At 35.4% G+C, this 16,367-nt stretch overlaps 1 long non-coding RNA gene across 1 annotated transcript; it reads right to left on the bottom strand.

Moving 5' to 3' along the window:
- Positions 1–687: 687 nt before the first annotated feature.
- On the bottom strand, positions 688–1,426 carry LOC142630699 (uncharacterized). The gene is made up of 3 exons (XR_012843416.1): positions 1,369–1,426; positions 1,164–1,276; positions 688–770 (listed from the first exon to the last, which is right to left on the bottom strand). It is a non-coding gene; the product is annotated as an uncharacterized LOC142630699 (long non-coding RNA).
- Positions 1,427–16,367: the final 14,941 nt, after the last annotated feature.

Genomic DNA, 16,367 nt, shown 5'->3' with positions numbered 1-16,367 from the left:
TTCTCAAGTTCCTTTCCATATAGGAGTCTTCCCAAACGTGTGTCGCAAGAAGTCCAAGTATGCACGTTTGCGTAGGGATAAAGCAAAAGCTCATCTGAAATATATTAAACGACATGCCACGTGGAATCCACAATTAATTTATACAAGACGGATATTCAGCAATACTTAACCGTCATAGCCAAGTCACATACGGTGTCGATCCGTCCTCATTATCTCCGTCCATTTACTATTTTTATCCTCTTCATTATTCATTATTAAAAATCCGCCAATGACGCAATTGGTCTGATGGCACCTCCCTAGGTAGGAGTTGAGGGGAAGGGGTGGTTGAAGTAGTAGAGTAGAGATTTCTAATTATTTCGAAAAAGGGCATTATTTATATCACTCTCATCCAAAAGGTGCACCTTAAGCCCAGCAGTAAACACGCTTCATGCTTCAATGAACTAGTCGCGCTTTTAACAATGCTGACCGCATGAGCATCCTTTCTTATTAGAAAACCATAAATCACATGCTTTAAAAAAATAATAGTAATAAAAATAAAAACCCAGGCTATGGACTATTGTAAAGAGGCAGGGTCATCAATTGCCAATTAGCTACCAAATACACTATACACTATACAAGCACAGCCAATTTATACGGTTCATAAAATTCAAATAATTTAATATCTCATAGTGGTGATTTTCTTGCAGGATACCTACCTTGATTTTTGTAGGTTGAAAGAATGTCATCTGTAATCTCAAGAGTTTTCTTTGCGAATAAACCTTCTGAACCACCTGTTACCAGTTACAAAGGCGCTGGCTTAAGTAAATAATATTTGCTTCAACAGAGAAAATGCAAACACCATTCACTTATATCCCAACAAAAGCAAAAATGAAACATAATCTAAAAATGAAACCCGTGCATAATTCTTTATGAGATCTAATGTTTTAAAGCAACCAAACAAGCCAGTTTCAAGCATACTAATGATTATACATATCTACATATCCAGTGAGGAAAAATTCATAGCAAATAAATAAAAGCAAAGTAAAATTGAAAATGAATATACATATCTAGATTTATACACACACACATATGGATATAATAAAATAAATACAAAGGCACAAGCATACTAATTTAAATTACAAAAAAACTAGATACTAAAAACTCAAATAGAAAATGCAGCTTACCGAGAAATCCAAGTAAAGTACTCTTGGGGTTGTGAATTTTAAGAGCACTGTAAAGACCCCATACAACATTATGTCCTCCAGGAGATTGTCTCCCACAAAAGACTATTCCCACCCTGTTAAAAGATATTACATTGGATAAGTAAGATGTAAGTGTAATATAAAAAATGCAGATGAGAGGACTATGCAATTATAATCAGATGTGCACCTAAAAGCCGGATGCTCAGTTATGATCTGAGCATTTGGGACTTTTGCAGTTGCCCTGAGAAAGTGAGCCAAAGGCTGACCATAAGTGTTTGGAAAGTAACGAGCTATGGAGTGGGCATCAGCAGGGTTTGCTGCTGCAGCTGCATCACCAAATTCAACCCTGATAGTGGTTCCCTGTTTGATGACAATGTAGGATTACCTCAGTCATTATTCCAACTCTGTTAAAAATTAAATTATTAACCAGAAAGCACCCTTTCATGGCACGGATAAATAGATATCTCATTTATGTTAATTTTCATCATCAATAAACAGTAATAACTACACTACAATACATGAGTATATGATTTATCGCCATCGAATCAAAACCCTAAACTAAAACTCACCACAGCATGTGCAAGCTTATCTATTATTTGCACCAAGTAGCACATTAGAGATACAATGTCAATCACCTGCAAACAAAAAGCAGCTCTTCAACAATAATGAAATATTCGTAGAATGAACTTATTGCTAAAGAATGTGTACAAACTTTTTACTTCACAACATACATCGTTATCACCTATTTGGCGTAAAATGATAATAAATGGTAGACTAATCAATTTTGCGTTTTTTAACCCTCGTGTAATGTTTGGGCAGGGGAGGAGGCTGCGGGGCATCATCTTTAGGCTCATCATCGTGTTGCAAAGACATTAGATGCATACAATCATTATTTGGTGTAATGATAAGAATAAAGTGAACTGCAAAATATATCATTACATTGTAATTAATGTTATCATACCATAGAGCTGCCTTTGTGTCCTATTTTGTGTCCACCTGTCCCATAAGTGGGTGCTCTTCTAGCGCGTTGCGGTCTACCTCGTGGGGGTGAGGGCTGATAAGGGGGATACTCGTCCAGTACATCAATATCTGGCTGTAGAGTGTCAATCCCAACCATAGGTCCTAGAGGGTCGGATGAGGATGAGGTAGGTGGGTAATGATGCTCTGTATAAAGGCCAGGAGTGGGGATCATTGTCATGGGTTCAATACAGGGTGGGTCTATGGGCAAAGTGGGTACATTGGAGCTAGTGGGTGGGTATGAGGGTGTCTCGGGGTGCATAGGAGGGGTCAAATGAAAATCAATACCAAGATCAAAACTGGGCTGCAAAGGTGGGGTGGATGAAGGGACCTCAGGTTGAGGAGATGCATCTAGGATGGGTGGAAGGACCTCAGGCTGAGGGGTTGCATCTACCATGGGTGGAAGGACCTCGGACTAAGGAGATGCATCTGGGATGGGTGGAGGAACCCCGGGCTGAGGAGATGCCTGCGGGATAGATGCAGGTATATCAGGACTAGTTACAACCCGAGGGATTGTTGCATGCCAATCACGGCCCCTAACTGTGCTTGGGCTTGGGCTTGCTGTAGCACACCGACCACGGCCCCTAGCTCCGCTTGTGCTTGGGCTTGCAGTAGCACGTCGACCATGGCTTGGTGTACTTAAGGGTGCTGCAATTGTGCTCGGGGTTGTAGTAACTGTTGATTCAATCTCATGCCCATTGTTTGTCTGCCCATTTGCTGCAAGACCACCACCAAGCCCAACCATAGCATTTAGGACGCGCTGGACGTGGTTGTGTCTTAGGCTGCCTTCAGGAAGCATCTCCAATAGCGCATTATGGCTTTCAATCTGAAACAGAGAAAGAACCATTACAATTAGATTTGAGACATTTATGTATCAATTACAGAATGGATAATATAGTACTTATTAATTGCTAATATTGTCTGCCTTTACTATGCTAGTCCCTAAATACTACCCAAAGAGACCTCTATGTTTTTTACTCTTAGATAAAAACTGAATGCTGTCCTGAAAGAGTATCTTCTTTTGGGCAAGAAATACTGAATTTAATGGAAAATTGTCAGCATATTGTTTGTGAGGGTCCCTTAAATTAGAAACCTTTATATATAATTTTTGTCTAATGCTCCCAAATTGGTGTTGGTGCAAGAAAGTGCTGAAATTTTAGGGCTATATAATTAGTTCTTTGGTTATTTTCTAGGAAGAAGACAGAGAACTAAACACCAAGGAAATAAAAACAACTTCTATAAAGAATGAACTTTAGTTACTGAGAGTTGCAGAACAAGGACAAAACTCCACTTAAAAATACATGCACAAAAAAAAGGAGAACCCATATCTTCAAAAGTAACATGCAACATACTTTTTAATCCACTTGCATAGGCATGGTAAAATTTTGTTGGGTAAATTATATTTTAAAGCCTATACTTATAAAAAGGATGATTTGAAATTAAATCTTATAGGTTCAGAATCTTTGAATTAAATCAAGAAGTTTAATACTATTATAAATTAAATCTTATATTATCATTACTTTTAAATCAAATTATGAACTTTTAAAAGTGTATCAATTGATACTTATGTTAGTTTCAAGTTGAATTCTGGACTTCTAGAGTCACATCATCAAATGAAATCCTAAAATTGTCACGGTTAACAATCTTTGCTTGCAGTAATTTTGTAACTGTAATAAATCTATGAAAATAGCTTTACTGATTTTAAAAAAAAAACGAAAAAAATAAAAGAAAAAACAGGGTGTATTCTACAAAAAAATTCCATATTCAAATACTCAATTGAAGATTAGAACTTTGAGATTAATATCTACTCAAATACTCAACTAAGAACTAAAAGTTTTATTAGAATACTATATGTAATAGAAAGTCTTTTTAATTGGATGTCAATCAGATCAAACCAGATTTGCTGAAGAAAGAAATCAATTGATTCTACGTTCATACATGTACTAAAGAAAAAACAAAGCAGGCAATAAAATCTAATTACAACACATTACCATTATATCTAATTTAGCGATGTTGCGGTCGACATACTTTCGAGTGATCGGACAGTACCAGCGGTAATAGGCATGATCACGGGGCATCTCACCAATCTGAGGAGGTGCATGGCAAAGTTGTTGTTGTCTCATACCCCATGAGAGGATATACGGTGCATGCTCCTCCCTCCAATTTTTTTCCACCTTCCCACGCAAGTCTATTCTATGCAATCTATCAACGTACACAACATGGTCGGGCTGCTCCTGCGCCAACCTAAACTGTCGAAGGACACAGTCTGGGTGGTGTGTCTCTACTATGCAAAAACACACAAGTGGCACCCTTGCCGTCCATCCCTCCCTGCAACGCAGAAAACAAGAAGGTGGCCTAAGTCTGTCTCATATGGCTGCCACATAATCTACAATAGAAACAAAATACAATTATCATAACATCTTTAAATGTGAAACAAGGGAGAATACATAGATAAAGGGAAAAACAAAAATTAAAACAGAAGATATGTTAAAGCAATGATTTTAACATATTCTTAAGGAAAATTATACATACTGATCCAATCTTTAGGCAAGAAAAAAATAAAAAATGAATCATTAGTGAAGTCAATTAAATAAATATGATGAAACAAAAATACCGCAAAACCTTGGGACTAAGGTTTGGTTGTTGTTGCATGATGAAACAAAGATATAGCTTGGTTAACACTTGAGATGGTAGTGTTAAAGGCAGCAAGGTGTACGGGATAATGGTGTGATAGTGGTCATAGTACAACTCCACTGCCATCAAACCTTTTTGGCTTCATTTTCTCTACTACTGCTACCAACAAAAAATTTCCAAAACTACCATCACCGTGATCGATATTCCAACCTCTTTAAGACTTCCAAAACCTCAAAAAACCTTCCACACTTGCCTCCCCTATGACACAATTTTTTAAGGAGTTCTCCTAAAACATAAGCGGACACGGACACCCTAGGCTCTCAACTACTGAACGTGTGATAATAATCTTTATTCAGCATAACCAAACAGAATTTTTGTATATTATTACCTAACCTAGTTTCATTCTAACTAATTGCTCGCGATAGTGGATCAACGCCATGCCAGATGGCCTACTCTTCGAGCTTGGCACCCGCACCCACCTACAGTTACAAATGAATAACATAAGATAAAATAATACCACTTAGTTACTAAGAAGAGTAAATTGCATAACATATTGAATATCATGAAAATACTTACTTAAATGCAAGTAGAGCTTTTGACCATGGGCCATAATCACATCCAAGTGGGGGCTCTATCCTCAGGCACAAGAATAGCAACCTCGCCCATGCCCAATACTGGACCAATTGCAACGCCCCACCAATCTGCGACATCTCTTTATGGCTTGCCCAACACAACTCTCTACACAACTATGCCAGACAACCACTATCCCAACTATACTGTGGTGGATCACGAAGGCTCCGTGGAAACTTCAAGAACATCAGATGCACCCTATCTCCCGACTTGTCCATGAAAATCTTATCCCCTAGTAGCGCTAATATATAGCACCAGGCATGCTGATGTATCTGCTGATGGAAATATGCATATACGCAGCGGAAGAATAACAGATCTACTTTGTTCATAAATGTTAACATGCATTATGTAAGTTTCAAAATTTGAAAACAAGAGAGTGTACCTTGGAGCGGTGAATTTCAAAACCGAAGATTAGAAGTACTTGGGAACGCTTTCAATCTTTACTCCAATTCCACTAACGCCCAAGATGTGTGGTCTCTCAATCAGTTTTCAAAAGGAGAATGTCAAAGTGTCTAACACACCTTACACCACTTCACAATGATGTTCTTGCAATTCTCTACAGAAAAATTTTGTATGTTTCTCCCTTTATATCTAACTAATTATCTAATTAGGCTAGCCTTTTGGGCCTTTTCAATTGGACTTAAGTGTGTGGCTTGGAGTGGGACCAAAATGGACCAATAAAGCACTAGCTCCAATGGGCCTTGGACTTTTCAGTTAACTCTTGACAAGTCCAAAGTTATCATTAACTATATTTAATACCACTATATAAATATAGTTACACTCTAGGCCTTATTTATAAATTATATCCAAAGACTTTATTGTACATGCAACCCCTTCATAAAATATTCGTAGTAATACAAAATCATCAATGTAGACTGCCACTTTGTAAATTACTACATCTTATCCTTGAGTACCCGGTTTAATCCTTTAAGTTATTCATCATATATTTATGAAATCCAATTTCATAAACGTATGCTCTAGTAACTATTTACTAAAGTAATTAGGCCTAACATTATGAATAACAAACCCATTAAACTTATCTCAAGAGAACATTTTGTATCTCCGTTAAGAGATACACTCACAATGAGAATGTCAAAGTGTCTAACACACCTTACACCACTTCACAATGATGTTCTTGCAATTCTCTACAGAAAAATTTTGTATGTTTCTCCCTTTATATCTAACTGATTATCTAATTGGGCTAGCCTTTTGGGCCTTTTCAATTGGGCTTAAGTGTGTGGCTTGGAGTGGGACCAAAATGGACCAATAAGGCACTAGCTCCAATGGGCCTTGGACTTTTCTGTTAACTCTTGACAAGTCCAAAGTTACCATTAACTATATTTAATACCACTATATAAATATAGTTGCACTCTAGGCCTTATTTATAAATTATATCCAAAGACTTTATTGTACATGCAACCCCTTCATAAAATATTCGTAGTAACACAAAATCATCAATGTAGACTGCCACTTTGTAAATTACTACATCTTATCCTTGAGTACCCGGTTTAATCCTTTAAGTTATTCATCATATATTTATGAAATCCAATTTCATAAACGTATGCTCTAGTAACTATTTACTAAAGTAATTAGGCCTAACATTATGAATAACAAACCCATTAAACTTATCTCAAGAGAACATTTTGTATCTCCGTTAAGAGATACACTCACAATGAGAATGTCAAAGTGTCTAACACACCTTACACCACTTCACAATGATGTTCTTGCAATTCTCTACAGAAAAATTTTGTATGTTTCTCCCTTTATATCTAACTGATTATCTAATTAGGCTAGCCTTTTGGGCCTTTTCAATTGGACTTAAGTGTGTGGCTTGGAGTGGGACCAAAATGGACCAATAAAGCACTAGCTCCAATGGGCCTTGGACTTTTCAGTTAACTCTTGACAAGTCCAAAGTTATCATTAACTATATTTAATACCACTATATAAATATAGTTACACTCTAGGCCTTATTTATAAATTATATCCAAAGACTTTATTGTACATGCAACCCCTTGATAAAATATTCGTAGTAACACAAAGTCATGAATGTAGACTGCCACTTTGTAAATTACTACATCTTATCCTTGAGTACCCGATTTAATCCTTTAAGTTATTCATCATATATTTATGAAATCTAATTTCATAAATATATACTCTAGTAACTATTTACTAAAGTAATTAGGCCTAACATTATGACTAACAAACCCATTAAACTTATCTCAAGCGAACATTTTGTATCTCCTTTAAGAGACTATGAATTCCATATTGAGAATATATGTTTCATCAACACTAAATGTGGTTGCCCAACATACTGAAGTTTTGACCGTAACTTTATATCTCACTCTTGATATATCAAAGTAACCTACACTTCATGATCAAGTCTATTATCCTCTTAGGATTTAGAGCTCATGTAAATATAAGTCGTGAGTTTATTATTCATTTGACAGTCGTTAGGAGAATAATAAATCTCACACCGGTCCAGTTTAATATGTTTTAACTCTTGAAACATATCAACTCGAAATCTCCATTTCCATGATCAAGAAAATTATCTTAGTTGATATGTTATAGTCTTCGCAGATGGAATGCCCAATTTCATCACTGACTACGAACTACAATTCTAGGTCTACAAAAAATTTGTGATTTATATCTTCTGTGACTTTTCATATAAATCACATAATATGCATCTCATAGACTATATGATAATATCTCAATATTCATGTTCCCATTATTTTAGATAATAATAAAACAACTTTATTAATCACAACATTAAGTCATACATAATGTCATACATAATGTCATACATAATAACATACATAGCATCATACAATAGGATTTAAGGGCACTAATCTTAACAATCTCCCACTTGCACTAAAGACTATTGTGCACGAATCTAACTCTCATCTCCTCCAAATGTGACTCGAAAGTCCTTTGGGGCAAGGCTTTAGTAAAGGGATCCGCTAGATTCTTTGCAGCATCAATCTTTGCTACAACCACATCTCCACGAGCAATAATGTCTCGAATGATGTGATATTTTCTTTCTATGTGCTGTCCTTTCTTATAATTCCTTGGATTTTTGGATTGTGCAACCACTCTACTATTGTTACTGAACAATGTAATAGGAACTTGCTTAATTCTCATAACACCAAGATCAGAATGGAATTTCTTGAGCCAAACACCCTCCTTTGCTGCCTCACAAGTAGCAACATATTTGGCTTCCATGGTGGAGTCCACAATACAAGATTGCTTAACATTCCTCTAACTTATGGCTCCACCTCCCAAGGTGAATACACAACCTGACATGAATTTTCTAAAATCTAGATTCGACTGAAAATCTGAATCTGTATAGCCAATGGGAATCAAATCCTCACAACGGTAAACAAGCATATAATCTCTCGTTCTCCGTATATACTTAAGAATATGCTTTACAGCTTGCCAATGTTTAGATTCTAGATTTGATTGATATCGATTGACTATGCCAACTAAATAGCAAATATTCGATCTAGTACAAAGCATGACATACATGAGACTTTCCATAGCAGAAGCATAGGACACTTGTCTCATCATATTTTCTTTCTCCTGAGTCTTAGGCATTTGGTCATCAGACAGAGGAACTCTATGTCTAAAAGGAAGTAATCATTTCTTGGAGTTTTGCATGCTAAATCGTTCTAGAACCTTATGTATATATCCAGCTTGTGACAAACCTAACATCCTATTCTTTCGATCTTGCCAAAACTTAATCCCTAAAATATAGGTAGCTTCGCCCAAGTCCTTCATATCAAATTGGCTTGACAACCAAACTTTTACTGATGACATTACCTTTACATCATTTCCAATGAGTAGAATATCATCAACATAAAGCACTAGGAACATTACTACTTTATCTCTATGTCTTTTGTACATACATGGTTCATCAAGATTTTGTTCAAAACCAAATGATTTGATTGCTTGATCAAATCTGATGTTTCATGACCTAGATGCTTGCTTAAGTCCATAAATGGACATTTTTAACTTGCATACCATATGCTCTTGGTTCTTTACTATGAAACCTTCCGATTGCATCATATAGATTTCTTTTTCAAGATTGTCATTAAGAAATGCAGTCTTGACATCCATTTGTCAAATCTCATAATCATAATGAGCAGCAATGGATAAGAGAATTCTGATAGATTTAAGCATGGCTACTAGCGAAAAGGTTTTTTCATAATTAATACCTTCTTTTTTTGTATACCATTTCGCCATTAGCCTTGCTTTAAAGGTTTCAACCTTTCCATCTATCCCTTTCTTCCTCTTGTAAACTCATTTGCAACTAGCAAGTTTAATGCCGTTAAGCGCCTCTACAAGATCCCAAACTTGATTGGAACACATAGAATCTAATTCAGATTTCATAGCTTAGACCCAATGATGTGCATCTCTATCATATATTGTCTCCTCATAAGTGTAGGGATCCGATTCTGCCTCTTTTGGGATAACTTCATAAGTTTCTCCCAAACCTATGAATCTTATAAGAGGTCGAACAATTCTCCCATTACGACGAGGCATCTGTGTACTAGACATATCATGAGTAGTATCTTGTGGTGTATCTAATACAACCACACCATCCCTAGTTTCATACATTGGTTGTTTAACTACAGGTTCATTCATCTCAGCCAACACAACTCTACTTCTAGGAGTAAAATTATTCATATAGTCATTTTCCAAGAATTTGGCATTTGTGCTAATAAACACTTTATTATCTTTATGACTATAGAATAAACCTCCAACTGTTCCTTTTGGATACTTTACAAAGAAAACCACTTCTATTTTAAACTGTAACTTATCAGACTTTCTTTTCAACACATGTTTTAGACAACCCCAAATATGGAGATGTCTCATACTAGGCTTACGCCCATTCTACAATTCTACAAGTGTTTTAGGAACAGACTTCGAAGGTACTAAATTCAAAAGATACATTGCAGTACTTAAGGCATATCCCCAAAAGAAAATTGGTAGAGTCAAATAGCTCATCATGGATCTAACCATATCTAAAAGAGTCATATTCCTTCTTTTTGCTACACCATTTTGTTGTGGAGTTCCAGGTGTAGTCAACTGGGATATAATCCTATTTTCAGTCAAGTAATCCTTGAAATCCCCAAGAAGGTATTCGCCACCTCGATCAGATCGAATGACCTTTATGTGTTTACCTAATTGATTCTCAACTTCAGCACTAAACTCTTTGAACTTTTCAAAAGTTTTGGACTTCCGTTTCATTAGGTACACATAACCAAATATAGAGTAATCATCAGTGAAAGTAATGAAATACTCATAGCCACATCTTGTTTGGATTGACATAGGACCATATACATCTGAATGTACTAATTCTAGCAAATCTTGGGCTCTTCTACTTTTTGCATTAAAAGGTCGTTTGGATTTTACCTTCCAAACAAGATTCACAAATTGGAAATTTATCAAAGTCCATGGGCCCTAAAAGTCCATCTTTGATAAGTCTTGGAATTCTGTTTGAATTAACATGACCCAAACGCACGTGCCAAAGATATGCTTCACTAGTAGAAGGAAACTTTCTCTTTAATGATTTCACATGTGAATTATTATCTAATTTAGAATTATATAATTCATGCTTATCAGGAGTTAAAATATAAAGACCATCCACAATATTGCCAGAATAGATAAACATTTTATCCTTCTTTATTACAACATTGTTTTTCAGGATAATACAATACCCATGTTTACCTAAATAAGTTGCAGAAATTAAATTCCTGCGAACATTAGGTACAAATAGACAGTCTTGCAATATTAAAACCCTAGACTCGAAGCATAAATTAACAATACCAACAGCTACAACCAGAATCCTGCTCCCATCAGCCAAAGTAAGAAACAATTCCCCTTGACTCGGCTTTCTAGTCTCCTGAAACCCCTACAAAGAATTGCAAATATGATTAGTACAACTTAAATCCACACACCAAGAATCCGTGGGATTCTGTACCAAACATATTTCAAGAAGAAATGAACTTTTCATATCCTTGTTCTTGGCAGTTTTAAACTTTGGACAATTCCTCTTCCAATGTCCTTTCTCACTACAATGGAAACACTTTCCTTTGGTCTTCTTTCCCTTGTCAGCAACTTCTAAGGCAATTTGCTTACCCTCTTGCTTAGTGAAGTCCTTCTTCTTCTTCTTCTTACCCTTGCCTTTCGACTTAGGTTGAGAAGTAGAAGCTTCACCCATATTGACTTCAACACTAGAAGTACCAAGGATGCCTTCCGCCGCTACCAATTCATTCATCAATTCAGACAAAAAATAAACTTTTTTGTTCATATTATAATTCAGTCTGAATTCCTTAAATGATTCCGGTAGTAACTGGAGTATCATATCCACTTGGATTCTCCATCAATATCGGCACCTAAAATCTCCAATGTATTCAGATTAGAGATCATTGTAAGACAATACTCCCTCACTGAACTGCCTTCAGCCATTTTGGGATTATAAATTTGCCTCATGGTTTCTTGCCTTGAAGAACGGCCTTGCTCAAGAAACATCTCCTTTAGACTTAGCATAATGTCCGAAACTAATTCTACATCCTGCATTTGACGCTGTAGAACATTTGAGATGGATGCTAGGATATAGCACTTAACCATTTCATTAGATTTCTGCCAACGATCATATCATTGTTTTTCCTGAGAATGAGCATCTAATGAAGGAAAGCTAGGACATGGTTGAGTAAGCACATATTTGTGCTCTTCAACAATTAAAACAATGTCCAAATTTCTTTTCCAGTCAACATAGTTGGATCCAATCAGTTTGTTTTGATTAAGAATAGTAACAAGTAGGCTAAATAATGTCATTTTCAAATCTGAAAACAATAGACATGAATATGATAAGTAAACTGAATATTATCAATTTAGCATATAAGCATATAATATGGAACCTTAATAAAACCATAACATAATATGTGCAACGACAACCCAATTCCATATTCAATATCCCTCAGCATAGAGTGAACATTAAATACTATGATTGATTGAGAACTATTCTCATTATTAATGCTATCATGATAACTCTTATCAAATACTAATAATATGTTGTTTTACATTTAGCTTCTAAATAATAATAGTAAGAACTCAGCATAGAGGATATTATAATACTTAGTCTATTGTATACTATTATCTAGAATCATCTGTAGCCATATTTCATCCCTGTAATAGGCTTATTTTGTAGTACCATGATACAAACACCCTCCACATGGAATGCAAAGCTCGAAGCTAAGACAAGGTGTTTGATCAAACCACTATAAACCTGGAAATTCAATCTTATAGGACCATGAAATAAAAACTCTCCGCATGGAATGCTAAGCTCGAGACAAAGACAAAGTATATATTTCACATTACTATGAACCAACAATGGAGGCCGTGAGATCTAATCCTTGTATCTCTCTCCCACTAGATGTTTTAAAATAAAGGTTTTTAATTTAAAACATGCATAAACAAATTACACATAACCTTGCTTCTTATATATGTAAAAACACTTAGAAAAAATTCTGAATACATAGTCCTCGATCGATCGAGAAAAGTTCAAGCTACTCAATCGATCCTCGACAGATACTCAATCGATCGAGAAAAATTCCACGAAGCTCGATTGATGCTCGACAAATTCTCGATCGATTAAGAAAACTTCTATCAACTCGATCGATGCTCGACAGATGCTGGATCGATCGAGCATCGTGAATTTTGAATTTTTCAGAATTTTTCTAAGACAGTTTTTTAACGTTTTCATAAACAAAACAACCATCATATGAATATAATGGACAGAAATTGATATCAAAACTGAATTTCATTGATGCTATAGCCTTAAAGTTCAGTTTAACATACTTAAACTAAAAATTAAACAACATCATAACATCAATATCAGTTTTTATCAAACAATAATTTCAACAACCATATAGAAAACTAATTTCTAACAACATGAAACTATTGTCAACAATTCCAAAACTCAAAACATATTAATCAGATACGAAATGAAGACTGCTCCGATACCATTTGATGGAAATATGCATATATGCAGCAGAAAAATAACGGATCTACTTCATTCATAAATGTTAACATGCACTATGTAAGTTTCAGAATTTGAGAACAAGAGAGTGTACCTTAGAGCAGTGAATTTCAAAACCGAAGATCAGAAGCACTTGGGAACACTTTCAATCTTCACTCCAATTCCACTAACGCCCAAGATATGTGGTCTCTCAATCATTTTTCAAAAGGAGAATCTCAAGTGTCTAACACATCTTACACCACTTCACAATGATGTTCTTGCAATTCTTTACAGAAAAATTATATATGTTTCTCTCTTTGTATCTAACTGATTATCTAATTGGGCTAGCCTTTTAGATCTTTCCAATTGGGCTTAAATGTGTGGCTTGGAGTAGGACAAAAATGGACCAATAAGACACTAGCTCCAATGGGCCTTGGACTTTTTTGTCAACTCTTAACAAGTCCAAAGTTACCATTAACTATATTTAATACCACTATATAAATATAGTTGCATTCTAGGTCTTATTTATAAATTATATCCCAAGAATTTATTGTACATGCAACCCCTTCATAAAATATTCGTAGTAACACAAAGTCATGAATGTAGACTGCCACTTTATAAATTACTACATCTTATTCTTGAGTACTCGGTTTAATCCTTTAAGTTATTTACCATATATTTATGAAATCTAATTTCATAAATATATACTCTAGTAACTATTTACTATAGTAGTTAGGCCTAACATTCTGAATAACAAACCCATTAAACTTATCTCAAGGGAACATTTTGTATCTCCGTTAAGGGATTATGAATTCCATCTTGAGAATATATGTTCCATCAACACTAAATGTGGTTGCCCAATATACTGAGGTTTTGACCGTAACTTTAGATCTCACTCCTGATATATTAAAGTGACCTACACTTCATGATCAGGTCCATTATCCTCTCAGGATTTAGAGCTCATGTAAATATAAGTCGTGAGTTTATTATTCATTTGACAGTCGTTAGAAGAATAATGAATCTCACACCGGTCCAGTTCAATATATTTTAACTCTTAAAACATATCAACATATCAACTAGAAATCTCCATTTCCATGATCAAGACAAATCATCTTAGCTGATATGTTATAGTCTTCGCAGATGAAATGCCCAATTTCATCCCCGACTACAAACTATAATTCTGAGTTTGCAAAGAATTTGTGATCTATATCTTCAGTGACTTTTCACGTAAATCACATACTATGCATCTCATGGACTATATGATAATGTCCCAATATTCATGTTATCATTATTTTAGATAATAATAAAATAACTTTATTAATCACAACATTAAGTCATACATAATGTCATACATAATAACATACATAGCATCATACAATAGGATTTAAGGGCACTGATCCTAACATTTGCATCTCCGTTGCATCATGAGGCAGTGGCTCTTCAATGCGCTTAACAAGGTGGCTGATGAGAATTCTTTGCCCCACAAAAGTTTTGTTGTCATTCTTTGGAACTCCAAAACCAAGCAACTCCATGCACAGGATTCTCCAATTCTCCACAACAGTCGGCCCAACCAAGACCTCACCGTCTATAGGAAGTCCCAAAATGACCTCCACATCTTCTAGGGTGATTGACATCTCAATGTGTGAAAGATGGAACGTATGAGTCTCCGGCCGCCATCGCTTAACTAGAGCCGATATTAGGCAATGATCTATCTCTCTGGAAGGGGCCCTAAATAATCCTTCTAGCCCTACCAACTTGATAATGTTAATCACCCGATTATCTTGCATCGATATGTTTGCCATCTCCTTAGCGCGACCACAACTGAAGTGGGCCCAAGTCCTGCAAAATCAATAAAAATTATAGTGGTTGCTAGAACTAAATATACAACTTTGAAAGAACTTGCTAAAAGTCAAAGAGAACGTAAAAATTAAAGTGGTTGTTGGAACTAGATATTTCACCTCGCTATTCCAAATGTCCTCTGATCGATGATTTGGTTGTTGCATGCAATGAAGGAATTTCTGGACCAGGGCGCATGATCTCTAGCTCCTCATCGATCTGAGGCTCCATACTGCAAAGAGTGCTACTGTGAGATCATACATAGTGGCAGACATACATTATTTGGTGTAAGAGTCATCACAAATCAAGCATTACCACAACACACAATGATTTCACATGAATGAAGATATAAAAAATAGTTCACTGCATAAAAGATTTGAAATATTACAGCTAAACCACCTCTGATGCTCTAAATGATGCTATAATATCTGCATAAAACATAGATAAAATCAATCTCTAAGTTAAAGAAAACCAAAACATGAAGAACAAATTGAGTACGCAACTAGTGACCTAACTAGACAACCTCTAATAAGATGCTTGCTTCAATATAACTTAAATTCCAATATAGATCTATCCATTCCATCCATATTAACCACATAATGAGAAGCATTGTCATGAACTCTATGTATCTTTTGTTTTATTCCCTTTTAATAATATTTCCTTATTACCTATCCAAAAAAAAAAAAAAGATTATGGAGGTAGGCAATGGAGAAGTTTAATCTTTGGAATTAAGTGGTGGAAAGAAGTAATTACAAAAAGGTGGGTATTGTATTACTAAACTAGCAAGGACACCTTATGCAAATCATGCATGATCTTTAATTAAAGCAACATATCATGAAGTTTTCTTTCCAAAGACTCTAATATCCATGCATTTATGAAAGGCCAAACTTTGGTCGGTTCTGTTGAAGGAGCTTTTGGAAATATTCTATTCCTAGGATATGAATGAGCCTGGTAATTAAATGGGGATAGCCATTTGAATAAGCACGAAGCACACCATACATACAAACTTCTAAATCGCGAACATTGACATTTAGCCTAAAATATGATTC

The sequence above is a fragment of the Castanea sativa genome, chromosome 4, assembly GCF_040712315.1.
Source record: "Castanea sativa cultivar Marrone di Chiusa Pesio chromosome 4, ASM4071231v1".
NCBI classification, from domain to species: domain Eukaryota; kingdom Viridiplantae; phylum Streptophyta; class Magnoliopsida; order Fagales; family Fagaceae; genus Castanea; species Castanea sativa.
Note: the sequence above shows the minus strand (reverse complement) of the source record. Positions and strands in the feature narration are given on the sequence as shown.